Source organism: Martes martes, assembly GCF_963455335.1.
Source record: "Martes martes genome assembly, chromosome: 2".
Classification (NCBI taxonomy): domain Eukaryota; kingdom Metazoa; phylum Chordata; class Mammalia; order Carnivora; family Mustelidae; genus Martes; species Martes martes.
Window position 1 is genome coordinate 50,317,203 of NC_137889.1, and position 11,929 is coordinate 50,329,131.

Genomic DNA, 11,929 nt, shown 5'->3' on the forward strand with positions numbered 1-11,929 from the left:
GATGAATGGATAAGGAAGATATGGTCCATATATACAATGGAGTATTATGTCTCCATCAGAAAGGATGAATACCCAACTTTTGTAGCAACATGTACGGGACTGGAATAGATTATGCTGAGTGAAATAAGTCAAGCAGAGAGAGTCAATTATTGTATGGTTTTTCTCATTTGTGGAGCATAACAAATAACATGGAGGACATGGGGAGATGGAGAGAAGAAGGGAGTTGGGGGAAATTGGAGGGGGAGATGAGAGTCCATTAGAGACTGTGGACTCTGAGAAACAATCTGACGGTTTTGAAGGGGAAGGAGGTAGGAGGTTGGGTGAGCCTGGTGGTGGGTATTATGGAGGGCATGTACTGCATGGAGCACTGGGTGTGGTGCATAAACAATGAATTCTGGAACACTGAAATTAAAAAGATAAATAAATAAATTTGAAAAAAAAAGATACTACATTAAAGGGGTGCCTGGGTAGCTCAGTGGGTTAAGCCTCTGCCTTCAGCTCAGGTCATGATCTCAGGGTCCTGGAATCAAGCCCCACATCAGGCTCTCTGCTCAGCGGGGAGCCTGCTTCTGCCCCTCTGTCTCGCTGCCTCTCTATCTGCTTGTGATCTCTCTCTGTGTCAAATAAATAAATAAAATCTTACAAAAGATACTACATTAAAAAATTATGTCAGCCTAGTTTTTCTTTTTACTGAAATTAATACTAGAAGTACTTTTTACTGAAATTAATACTAGAAATCTTAGATATATGACATTGGTTTAAGAGTTGAGCAGTGGATGGTGAAGAATAGGTTATTTTTTAAAAACTGGAGACAGGTGATGTTTGACACACGATGATCATTTGGTGAAACTCTTCTGTTCCACTGCCAAGAGTCAGGGCGTTGGCTGTTCCTTACTGCTTTTATTTTTATTATTTCTTAAAAGATTTTTTTGTGTATTTTTAGTGAGAGAGAGTGGGGGAGGCATAGAGGATAAGGGAGAGAACAGACTTCCTGCTGAGTGGGGCCTGCCTCTGGGGCTCTACAGTGGGGTCTACATGGGGTTTAATCTCACAACTCTAAGATCATGACCTGAGCTGAAATCAAGAGTCAGATACTTAACTGACTGAGCCACCCAGGTGCCCTTGTTTCTTGCTGCTTTAAATAAAGTGCTATAAAAATGACATGAGCTCAGGCAAGCACTAGTAATTTGCAATCGGAGATGGAAGTAGATAGACTTTATGTGGGAAAGACAGATTCTTCCAAATTCAAACGTTTGAAGGCAAAATTTGCGCAGTGTCTTTATTAGCTAAGTAAAAGGTCCCAGCTTCCCAGCTCAAGCCTATTGTCTCAGAAATACTGGAGGCTTCAATGTAGCTCCCAGTAAACTGAAGGAGAAATGTTTGGACAGAGCAAGGAAGCCAGTAAATAAAAGACAAGTGTCAACATTAGCTTCAGGAAATAATGTTAGTAAAGTTTACCAAGGCAGAGAGCAGATTAGAAGCCAACAGAGAAAGCATAAAAATTCCTAAGGGAATATTACTGCCAAAGAAACCACAATACCCACTTAGATAATCCCTGGGACTCCCCTAATGTGAACCAGTAGTGAGTACATGAAAACCCTACAGCGCCGAGGAGAGTATACACTCTAACACCCACTTCCAGTGTGGGTATTCAGTATGAAGAGCAGGAAGGAACTCCCAGGGCCAAACTAGGACCAGGAAGGACACTGCAAAGGAGAGCCTTCCAACACATACAACAGGTCAAAGCAAAGAACATATTCCAGGATAAGAATAAGATTTAACTATCGTTAAAATATAACTTTCAAAAGGGTTAAAGTCATAACACTCATACACATGTAAAATGAGCACACGTTAAAGATGTATTTAATTCATTATGAGAGAACCTGTAAAACATTATGTGGGTCAAACTGATAATTGTCTCACAGAGACTTATATTTTATACAGAGACCAAATTCATTTTCATTGCCACAGACAGTGAAAATTTTCACTGATATGGATGGGAAACATTTGCATTCTTCTCCGCTTTGTATAATTTAAGTTCTGTCTCTACAGAGTTGTAAGAAGCTTAGTCAAAGATAGTCCAAGATGTACACACTTATAGAATCTGATGATCAGAGGAGGACACACTAAACCACTCCCACTGGGAAGACACCCAGTAATCTCTTTTGCCCATTTCCAAATTTTTGACAGATTTTCCTGACAATATAGAATTCTGACTTTTGTGTGTTTCTCAATCCTTATTTTCTAAATGGGGGTTTTTTGGTGTTGTTTCTCACCATCTCCACCACTTGTGAGTGTATGGAGGGCAGAATAGTTTCTTTTAGTTTATGGGTCATTCAAGTACATATCCCCTGGAGATTCTGGACTTTGAGATAGGTGTACAGCTGGGATCCTGGGTTGTGCATCAAGGGCAGATGTTCTGTCTAGATTGTGGGTACCAACAGGAATTAGGTGGCCAGAGAGACAGTGGCAAGCTCCTGGCTTTTACTCCAGCTCTGTTCTTTCCTTCATCATGCACACATGGCTGTCCATCTAGAAACTTTACTACCTAGTCTTCTTTGCAGCTAAGTGTGACTTGGTGATTAAATTCTCATAAATGGAATGTGAACAGATGAAATAACAAATAACTGGTCCTAGACTCCTTTCTCTCTTTCCTCTGATTTGGTAATGGAAGGGGCTATGACCCAGCTTCAACCCTGCAGATGAGGATAACTCTTGGAGTTTGTCAGAGCAATAGGAAAGAACTCACATCCCTGAATGACCTAGACTGGCTGAACCATTACATGAGAGAAAGGTGAATGTCTATTGTTTTCTTTTTTTTCCCTTAAAGCTGTTTTTACTGCAGATTAGCCTTTGCCCTAAATTATACAGGAAAACTTAGAGAGGGATAAAAAATACCTGATGCTTTTTTATGCAGCATCCTTAAAAAGAATAGCTCTTCTCTGGAAGGAAGAAGGCTATTCCTTATCTAAATGAGGAAGTTTATTCATTGAATTTATTTATTCCCTTATCATGAGAGATCTTCTCTGACTAGCTCCAGAAGTGGCTCTCAACACCAGAATGCTATCATGGGAACTCTCATGATGTGGTTCTCTAAAATCTTTTGCAGTTTCTTATTATAGGAACATGTCCAAGGACCATAAATGACTAATTCTGTCATTCTTCTCTAAAAAATCCAAGTGCCTGATTTATTCCAACCTTACAACATTTTCCCACTGATAGATGAAGAAGAGGGAAGTGAAGGATGAGTGTTTTGAAATCTAGATGGAACTGACCCTATCTTGTTTGACAGTAGATTAAGGGTCAAAGAGCAGAGAGTTTGAATGGGAGAGGTTGGAACTTGGGTTCAGAGAACAAAAGATTTCAGCTACCATCCTTTGAGGGTTCCTCTCTATCAACTACTACAAAGTGTTAATAAATTGAGCATCCAATTTAAATGTACATTGGGATCTTCAACTTGTCTCTAGGAGACATTTGAACAGTTATGGGGTTGTGTTAGGGAAGTTTCAAGCCTATGATACACTTCTGAGAAAACTATGCTTCTAATAAATGAAGTTTTAAAGATAAAACTAAGTCTAAGACAAAATTAAGAACGACTGTTTATTCATAAACTTGTGACAAGGAAACACATCTACTGTCATTTTGTTTTGGCAGGGGTTCAAAAATGTTAGAAAGTAGAGTAATTTTTATGTCATAAAAAGAAAATTTTAAATGTCTGATTGGTAAGCTTTCTGGAGTGAGATTTTAGAACCAGAGAACACTAACAAATTGTAATTATAATTCTTTGGGTATATTTGGCAATCCTTGGTTGGCTGCAAGAGGACAAACGAGGAATTTTAGGACATTTCAAAAGAGGAAGGATTTTTCAATGTTAGGGACAGAGGGTATTCCATGGCTGGTCACTTGTGGAATAAGTGAGAATTGGCAGGGAGTGGGTATGGGCATTTTTATTGTAAAAAGAAGCTGACAGCCATAGTAGACAGTTTCTTTTCTTTTTTTTTTTTTAAGATTTTATTTAATTTGACAGACAGAGATCACAGGTAGGCAGAGAGGCAGGCAGAGAGAGAGGAAGGGAAGCAGGCTCGCTGCTGAGCAGAGAGCCCGATGTGGGACTCGATCCCAGGACCCTGGGATCATGACCTGAGCTGAAGGCAGAGGCTTTAACCCACTGAGCCACCCAGGCGTCCCCCCCCCCCCCTTTTTTTTAAGATTTTATTTATTTGACAGACAGAGATCACAAGTAGGCAGAGAGGCAGGTGGAGAGAGAGGGGGAATCAGGCTCCCTGCTAAGCAGAGAACCTGATGTGGGGCTTGATCCCAGGAGCCTGGATCATGACCTGGGCTGAAGGCAGAGGCTTTAACCCACTGAGCCACCCAGGCGCCCCCATAGTAGACAGTTTCTTAGAAGGAAATAATTATTGGAAATTAAGGCTGATCACAGCTTTGTAATATAGCTTAAAATCAGGCATTGTGATGCCCCAAGCTTTGGTTTTCTTTTTCAATATTCCTCTGGCTATGCAGGGTCTTTTCTGGTTCCATACAAATTTTAGGATTATTTGTTCCAGCTCTGTGAAAAATGCTGATGATATTTTGCTAGGGATTGCATTGAATGTATAGATTGCTCTGGGTAGCATAAACATTTTAACAATAGTTGTTCTTCCAATCCATGAGCATGGAATGTCTTACCATCTCTTTATGTCTTCCTCAATTTCTTTCATAAGTTTTCTGTAGTTTTTAGAGTACAGGTCCTTTACCTCTTTGGTTTGGTTTATTCCTAGGTATCTTATGGTTCTTGGTACAATTGTAAAGGGATTGATTCCTTAATTCCCCTTTCTTCAGTCTCATTGTTAGTATATAGAAATGCAACTGATTTCTGTGCATTGATTTTGTATCCTTACATGTTGCTGAATTGCTGTATGAGTTCTCATAATTTGGGGGTGGGATCTTTTGGGTTTTCCACACAAAGTATCATGTCATCTGTGAAGAGAGAGAGTTTGGCTTCCTCTTTGCCAATTTTAATACCTTTTATTTCTTTTTGTTGTCTGATTGTTGAGGCTTGGACTTCTAGTACTATGATAAAAAACAGTGGTGAGAGTGGGCATTCCGGTTGTGTTCCTGACCTTAGGGAAAAAGCTCTCAGTTTTTCCCCATTGAGAGTGGTATTTGCTGGGAGATTTTCATAGATGGCTTTTATAAAATTGAGTATGTTCTCTCTATCCCTATACTTTGAAGAATTTTAATCAAGAAAGGATGCTGTACTTTGTCAAATGCTTTTTCTGCATCAATTTGAGAGGATCATATGGTTCTTGTCTTTTCTCTTGTTAGTGTGATCTATCACATTGATTTATTTGTGAATGTTGAGCCACCTTTGTACTACAGGAATAAATGCCATTTGGTCATGGTGAATAAGCCTTTTATTGTACTGTTGGATCTTATTGGCTAGGATCTTGTAGAGTATTTTTGCATCCATGTTCATCAAGGATATTGGTCTGTAATCCTCCTTTTTGATGGGGTCTTTGTGTGGTTTTAGGATTAAGAGAGAGATAGAGAGAGAAAGAGAGAGAAGCAAGACAGTATGAATGGGAGGTGGGGAGAGGGAGAAGCAGACTCCTCACTGATCAGGGATCCCAACATGGGGCTTGATCCCAGGACCCCAGGACAATGACCTGAGCCAAAGACAGATACTTAATCGACTGAGGCACCCAGTCACCCAGGTACTATTTCTTCTTTAAATGTTTGGTAGAGTTCCCCTGTGAAGCCATCAGGCCCTGGACTCTTGTTTTTTTTTTTTTTTTTTTTGGAAGTTTTTGATTACTACTTCAATTTTCTTTCTGACTATTGGTCTGTTCATATTTTATATTTCTTCCTGTTTCCATTTTGGCAATTTATAAGTTTCCAAGAATGCATCCACTTCTTCCAGATTGCCTAGGAAACAGTCAAGAAAGCTAAAAGGCAATCTAGGGAATGGGAGAAGATATTTTCAAATGACAAATCAGATAAAGGGATGATATCTAAGATCTATAAAGAACTTATCAAACTTAACAATCAAAAAACAAATAATCCAGTCAAGAAATGGGCAGAAGACATGAACAGACATTTCTTCAAAGAAGACATACAAATAGGCAACAGATATATGAAAAAATGTTCAACATCACTTGGCATTAGGGAAATACAAATCAAAAGCACTATGTGATACCACCTTACAGCAGTTAGAATGGCTAAAATCAACAAGACAGGAAACAACAAATGTTGTACACTGTGGGTGGGAATGCAAGTCGATACAGCCACTCTGGAAAACAGCATGGAGGTTCCTCAAGAAGTTAAAAATAGAGCTATCCTATGACCCAGCAATTGCACTACTGGATATTCACCCAAAGATACAGATATAGTGAAACAAAGAGGCACCTACACCCCAGTGTTCATAGCAGCAATATCCATAATAGCTAAACTGTGGAAGGATCCAATATGCCCTTTGAGAAATGAATGGAAAAGGATGTGGTTTATATATACAGTGGAATATTACTCAGCCATCAGAAAGGATGAATACCTACCATTTACATCAATGTGGATGGAGCTAGAGGGTATTATGCTAAGTGAAATAAGTCAATCAGAGAAAGACAATTATCATATGGTTTCACTCAAATGTGGAATGTAAGAAATAGTGCAGAGGATCATAAGAGAAAAGAGAGAAAACCAAATGGGAAGAAATCAAAGAGGAAGACAAATAATGAGAGACTCTTAACTCTAGGAAACAAACTAAAGGTTGCTGAAGGGAAGATGGGTGAGGGTATGGGATGACTGTGTGATGGGAATTAAGGAGGGCACAAGATTGATGAACACTGGGTGTTATATATAACTGATGAATTATTGAGCACTATATCTGAAACTAATGATGTACTACATGTTGGCTAATTGAATTTAAAAAAATTCTAATGTGATCACCTTAAAAAACAAAAGAAAGTTAAACTTGTTTTCTGAAACTTCTTCTCCAGCATAGTAAAAGTTTGCCTTTGGACCCTGTTAGCAAGTGTAATGAGGATGTTTCTAGGATGGCAGGTGTTAGAGTGTGAGATACATCAGAGGTTTTGGGAATGTCAGGTTGTTTCTTGCTTTTGTGATCACTCTTGTTCTCAAAGTGAACAATCCCTAAGTAGTGGTGACAATAAGAATATTTATCTATCTGTGATCAGGTGAGTAGAGAGCTGGGACAGTGCAGGTCAACTTCTTTGAGTATGTAATGAAGATAGGCTAAAAGCTGTGTACTGAGGATAGAGATTTGGTGCAGAGGTCTTTGGCTAGGAGACTGTAGAATGAGAAAACATACATAAGTCTTACTTAGATCAAGTATGGGCCATGAAATTCTCCAACTACACTCAGCCTGTGGTTTAACATAATTTTAGCTAGTGAAGATGGCCAGGCAAAGGAAAGAGAGGGAAGTAAAAGTTAGCCTTGTGGGCTGCAATAAACATAGGGGTGCATATATCTTTTTGACTTAGTGTTTTTGTTTTCTTTGGGTAAACACGCAGTGGTTGAATTACTGGATAAAATTAGAATTCTATTTTTAATTTTTTGAGAACTGTTTCTATAGTGACTGCACCAATTTGCATTCCTACCAACAGTGCATGATGGTTCCTTTTTCTCTGCATCTTTTCCAACACCTATTGTTTCTTTTGGTTTTGATTTTAGCCATTCTGAGAGGTGTGAGGTGATGTCTCATTGGTTTTTATCTGCATTTCCATGATATTGAGTGATGTTGAGCATCTTTTCATGTGCCTGTTGACCATCTGTATGTCTTTTTTGAGAAATGTTTGCTCATGTTTTCTGCCCATTTTTAAATTGAAATTTTTTTGAGTTGAATTATGTATGTTCTTTATATATTTTGGATATTAACCCTGTATCAGAAATATCATTTTCATATATCTTTTCCCATTTCATAGGTTGCCCTTCTGTTTTGTTGATGGTTTCTTTTGCTATGTAAAACCTTTTATTCTGATGTGGTCCCAATAGTTTATTTTTGCTTTTGTTTCCCTTGACAAAGGAGACATATCTAGAAAAACATGTTTATGGCTGAAATCCCAGAGACTAGTGCCTGTTTTATTCTAGGAATTTTATGGCTTCAGGTATTACATTTAGGTCTTTATCTATTTTGAGTTTACTTTTGTGTATGGTGTATGAAAGTGGTTCACTTTCATTCTTTTGCATGTAGCTGTCTGGTTTTCCTAAGACCATTTGTTGAAGAGACTGCATTTCCCATTGCATATTTGTGCCTCCTTTGCCATAGATTAATTGACCACATAAGCATGGGTTTATTTTGGGGCTCTTCATTATGTTCCATTGATCTAGGTGTCTATTTTTGTGCCAGTACCATACTGTCTTGATTACTATAGCTTTGTAGTATATTTTGAAATCTGGGATTGTGATACCTCCAGTTTTATTCCTTTTTTTCAAGATAACTTTTGCTATTCAGGGTGTATTGTGGTTCCATACAATTTTAGGACTATTTGTTCTAGTTCTGAAAAAAATACTGTTGGTATTATGATAGGAATTGTTTTGAATCTGTCAATTGCTTTGGGTAGTATAGACATTTCAACAATATTTGTTCTTCCAATCCATTGGCATCATATTTTCCCATTTGTTTGTGGTGTCAATTCTTTCACCAATGTTTTATAATTTTCTGAATATAGGTCTTTCACTACTTTGGTTAAGTTTATTCCTAGGTATCTTATTATTTTTGATGCAATTGTAAATGGCATTGTTTTCTTCATTTCTCTTTCTGCTTCTTCCTTACTAGTGTATAGAAATGCAACAGATTTATGTATGGTGATTTTATATCCTGAAATCTTACCAAATTTATTGATCAGTTCTAGTAGTTTTTTGGCAGAGCCTTTAGGGTTTTCTATATATTGTGTTAGACATTTGCAAATAGTCAAAGTTTTACTTCTTCCTTACCAGTTTGGATGCCTTTTATTTCTTTTTCTTGTCTGAATCCTGTGGCTAGGACTTCCTATTGCTATTTTGAATAAAAGTGGTGAGAGTGGACATCCTTGTCCTGTTCCTGGTCTTAAGGAAAAGTTCTCAATTTTTTTTTTTATCATTGAGTATAATGTTAATTGTGGTTTGTTTTTTTTCTTTTATGGCCTTTATTATGTTGAGGTATGTTCCCTTTAAACCTACTTTGTTGAGAGTTTTTACCATGAGTGGATGTTTGTCTTTTGTTAAATGCTTTTTCTGCATCTATTGAAATGATCGTATGTTTTTTTTTTTAATCTTTTCTCTTATTGATGTGATGTATCACATTGACTGAAACACAAATATTAAGCATCCTTGCTTCCCAGGAATAAATCCCACTTGATTATGGGGGATGATTTTTTAAAATGTATTTTGGGATTCAGTTTGCTAATATTTTGTTGAAGATTTTTACGTCTTTATTCATTAGAGATATTGGCTGGAGTTTTCTTTCTGTGTATCATCTTTAACTGGTTTTAGTATCAGAGTAACGTAGGCCTTGTAGAATGAATTTGGGAGTTTTCCTTCCTCTTATATTTTTTGGAATAGTTTGATAAAAATAGGTATTACCTCTTCTTTAAATGTTTGGTGGAATTCATCTGTGAAGATGTCTAGTCCTAGACTTTTGTTTGTTAGGAGTTTTTGATTACTGGTTCAATTTCATTACTAATAATTGGTCTATTCAAATTTCTTCTAGGTTGTCCAGTTTGTTGATATACAATTTTTCATAATTCTTTTATAATCCTTTGTATTTTTTGTTGTATTAGTTGTTACTTCTCCTGTTTCATTTCTGATTTTGTTTATTTGAGTCTTCTTTCTCTTTGATGAATCTGGCCAAAGGCGTGTTAATTTTGTTGATCTTTTCAGAGAACCACCTCCTGGTTTCATGGTTTGTTCCATTTTTTTTTAAAGTTTCTATTTCATTTATTTCTGCTGTAATCTTCATTATTTGCTATCTTTTACTGGTTTGGGGCCTTTTTGTTTTGTTTTTGCTTTTTAAAGATTTTATGTATTTATTGGAGAGAGGGAGAGAGAGAAAGAGATTTTGAGAGAATGAGTGGGAGGAGGGGTAGAGGGAGAAGCAGACTCCTTGTGCAACAGGGAGCCCAACAAGAGACTCAATCCCAAGACCCCAGGATCATGACCTGAGTTGAAGGCAGATGCTTAATCTACTGAGCCACCCAGACACCCAGTTTGGGGCTTTGTGTGTTGGTCTTTTCAAGCTCCTTTAGCTGTAAGGTTAGGTTGTTTTATTTGAGATTTGTATTGTTTCTTAAGGTATGCCTGTGTTGCTATAACCTTTCCTCTTAAAACAGCTTTTGCTGCGTCCCAAAGATTTTTGCAACATTGTGTTTGCATTTTCATTTTTCTCCATGTAGTATTTTATTTTCTCTTTGATTTCTTGGTTGAGCCATTCATTGTTTAGCAGCAATATTATTTAACCTCCATGTATTTATGTTCCTTCCAGATTTTTTCTTGTGGTCGATTCTACTTTCATAGCATTGTGATCAGAAAAGATGCTTGATATGACTTCCAATCTGGTGAATGTTCCATGTGCACTTGAAAAGAATGTGAGTTTTGATGTTTTAGGAGGGAATGTTCTGAATATTTCTGTTAGATTCATTTGGTCTAATGTGTCCTTCAAAGCTACTGTTTCATTTTTGATTTTGTTTAGATGATCTATCCATTGATGTAAGTGGATGTTAATGTCTCCTACTATTATTTTATTATTATTGATCTCTTCTTTAATTTTGTTAATCGTTGCTTTATGAATTTGGGTGTTCCTATGTTGAGTGCATAAATAATTACAATTGTATCCTCTTGTTGGATTGCTCCCTTTATGATTATATCGTGTCCTTATTTGTCTTTTGTTAGTCATTCTTTTAAAGTCTATTTTGTCTGATGTAGGTATTGTTACCCCAGCTTTCTTTTCACTTCCATTTGCATGATAAATGCTTTTCCATCCCTTTACTTCCAATATACATATATCGTTAGGTCTGGAATGAATGTCTTATAGGCAACATATAGGTGAGTCTTGTCTTTCTTTCTTTCTTTCTTTCTTTCTTTCTTTCTTTCTTTCTTTCCTCTCTCTCTCTCGTCCATTCAGTCACCCTACATCTTTTGGTTGGGACATTTAGTCCATTTACATTCAAAGTAATTGATAGGGATGTACTTATTGCCATTTTGTTACTTGTTTTACAGTTGTTTTTATAATTCTTCACTGTTCCTTTCTTTTCCACTCTCTTCTCTTGTGGTTTGATAACTTTCTTTAGTGATATGCTTAGATTCCTTTCTTATTATTTTTGGCATATTTATTACAGGTTTTTGGTTTGTGGTTACCTTTAGGTTTATATATAAAATCTTGTGCATGTAACAGTCTATGTTAAGTTGATGGTTGCTTAAGTTTGAACCCATTCTAAAACCCCTCAATTTTTACTCCCTTCACCGCCCTAAGTTTAGGTATATGATGTCATATTTTCCATTCTTTTATTTTGTGACTCTGTTGACTGATTTTTTTTTATAAATATACTTGATTTTATTGCTTTTGTGCTTTGGCCTCTGTACTGGTTTTGTAAGTGTTTAATCTACTACTTTTATTATTTTTATATGTGCCTTTGAAATTTTTTCCTGTCTTAATATTTCACTCATGATTATGGTCTTTCCTTTCCACTCAAAGAATCCGCTTTAACATTTCTTGTAAGACTTGTTTAATGTTGATGAATTCCTTCAACTTTTGTTTGTCTGGGAAAATCTATCTGTCCTATTCTGAGTAATGGCCTTGCTGAATAGAGTATTCCTGGTTATAGTCCCCCCGCCCCCACCCCAGCACCTTGAATATATCATGCCACTCTCTTTTGGTCTGCAAAGTTTCTACTGAAAAAAAAAAAATCGGCTGATAGCCTTAGGGGTTTCCCTTGTATGT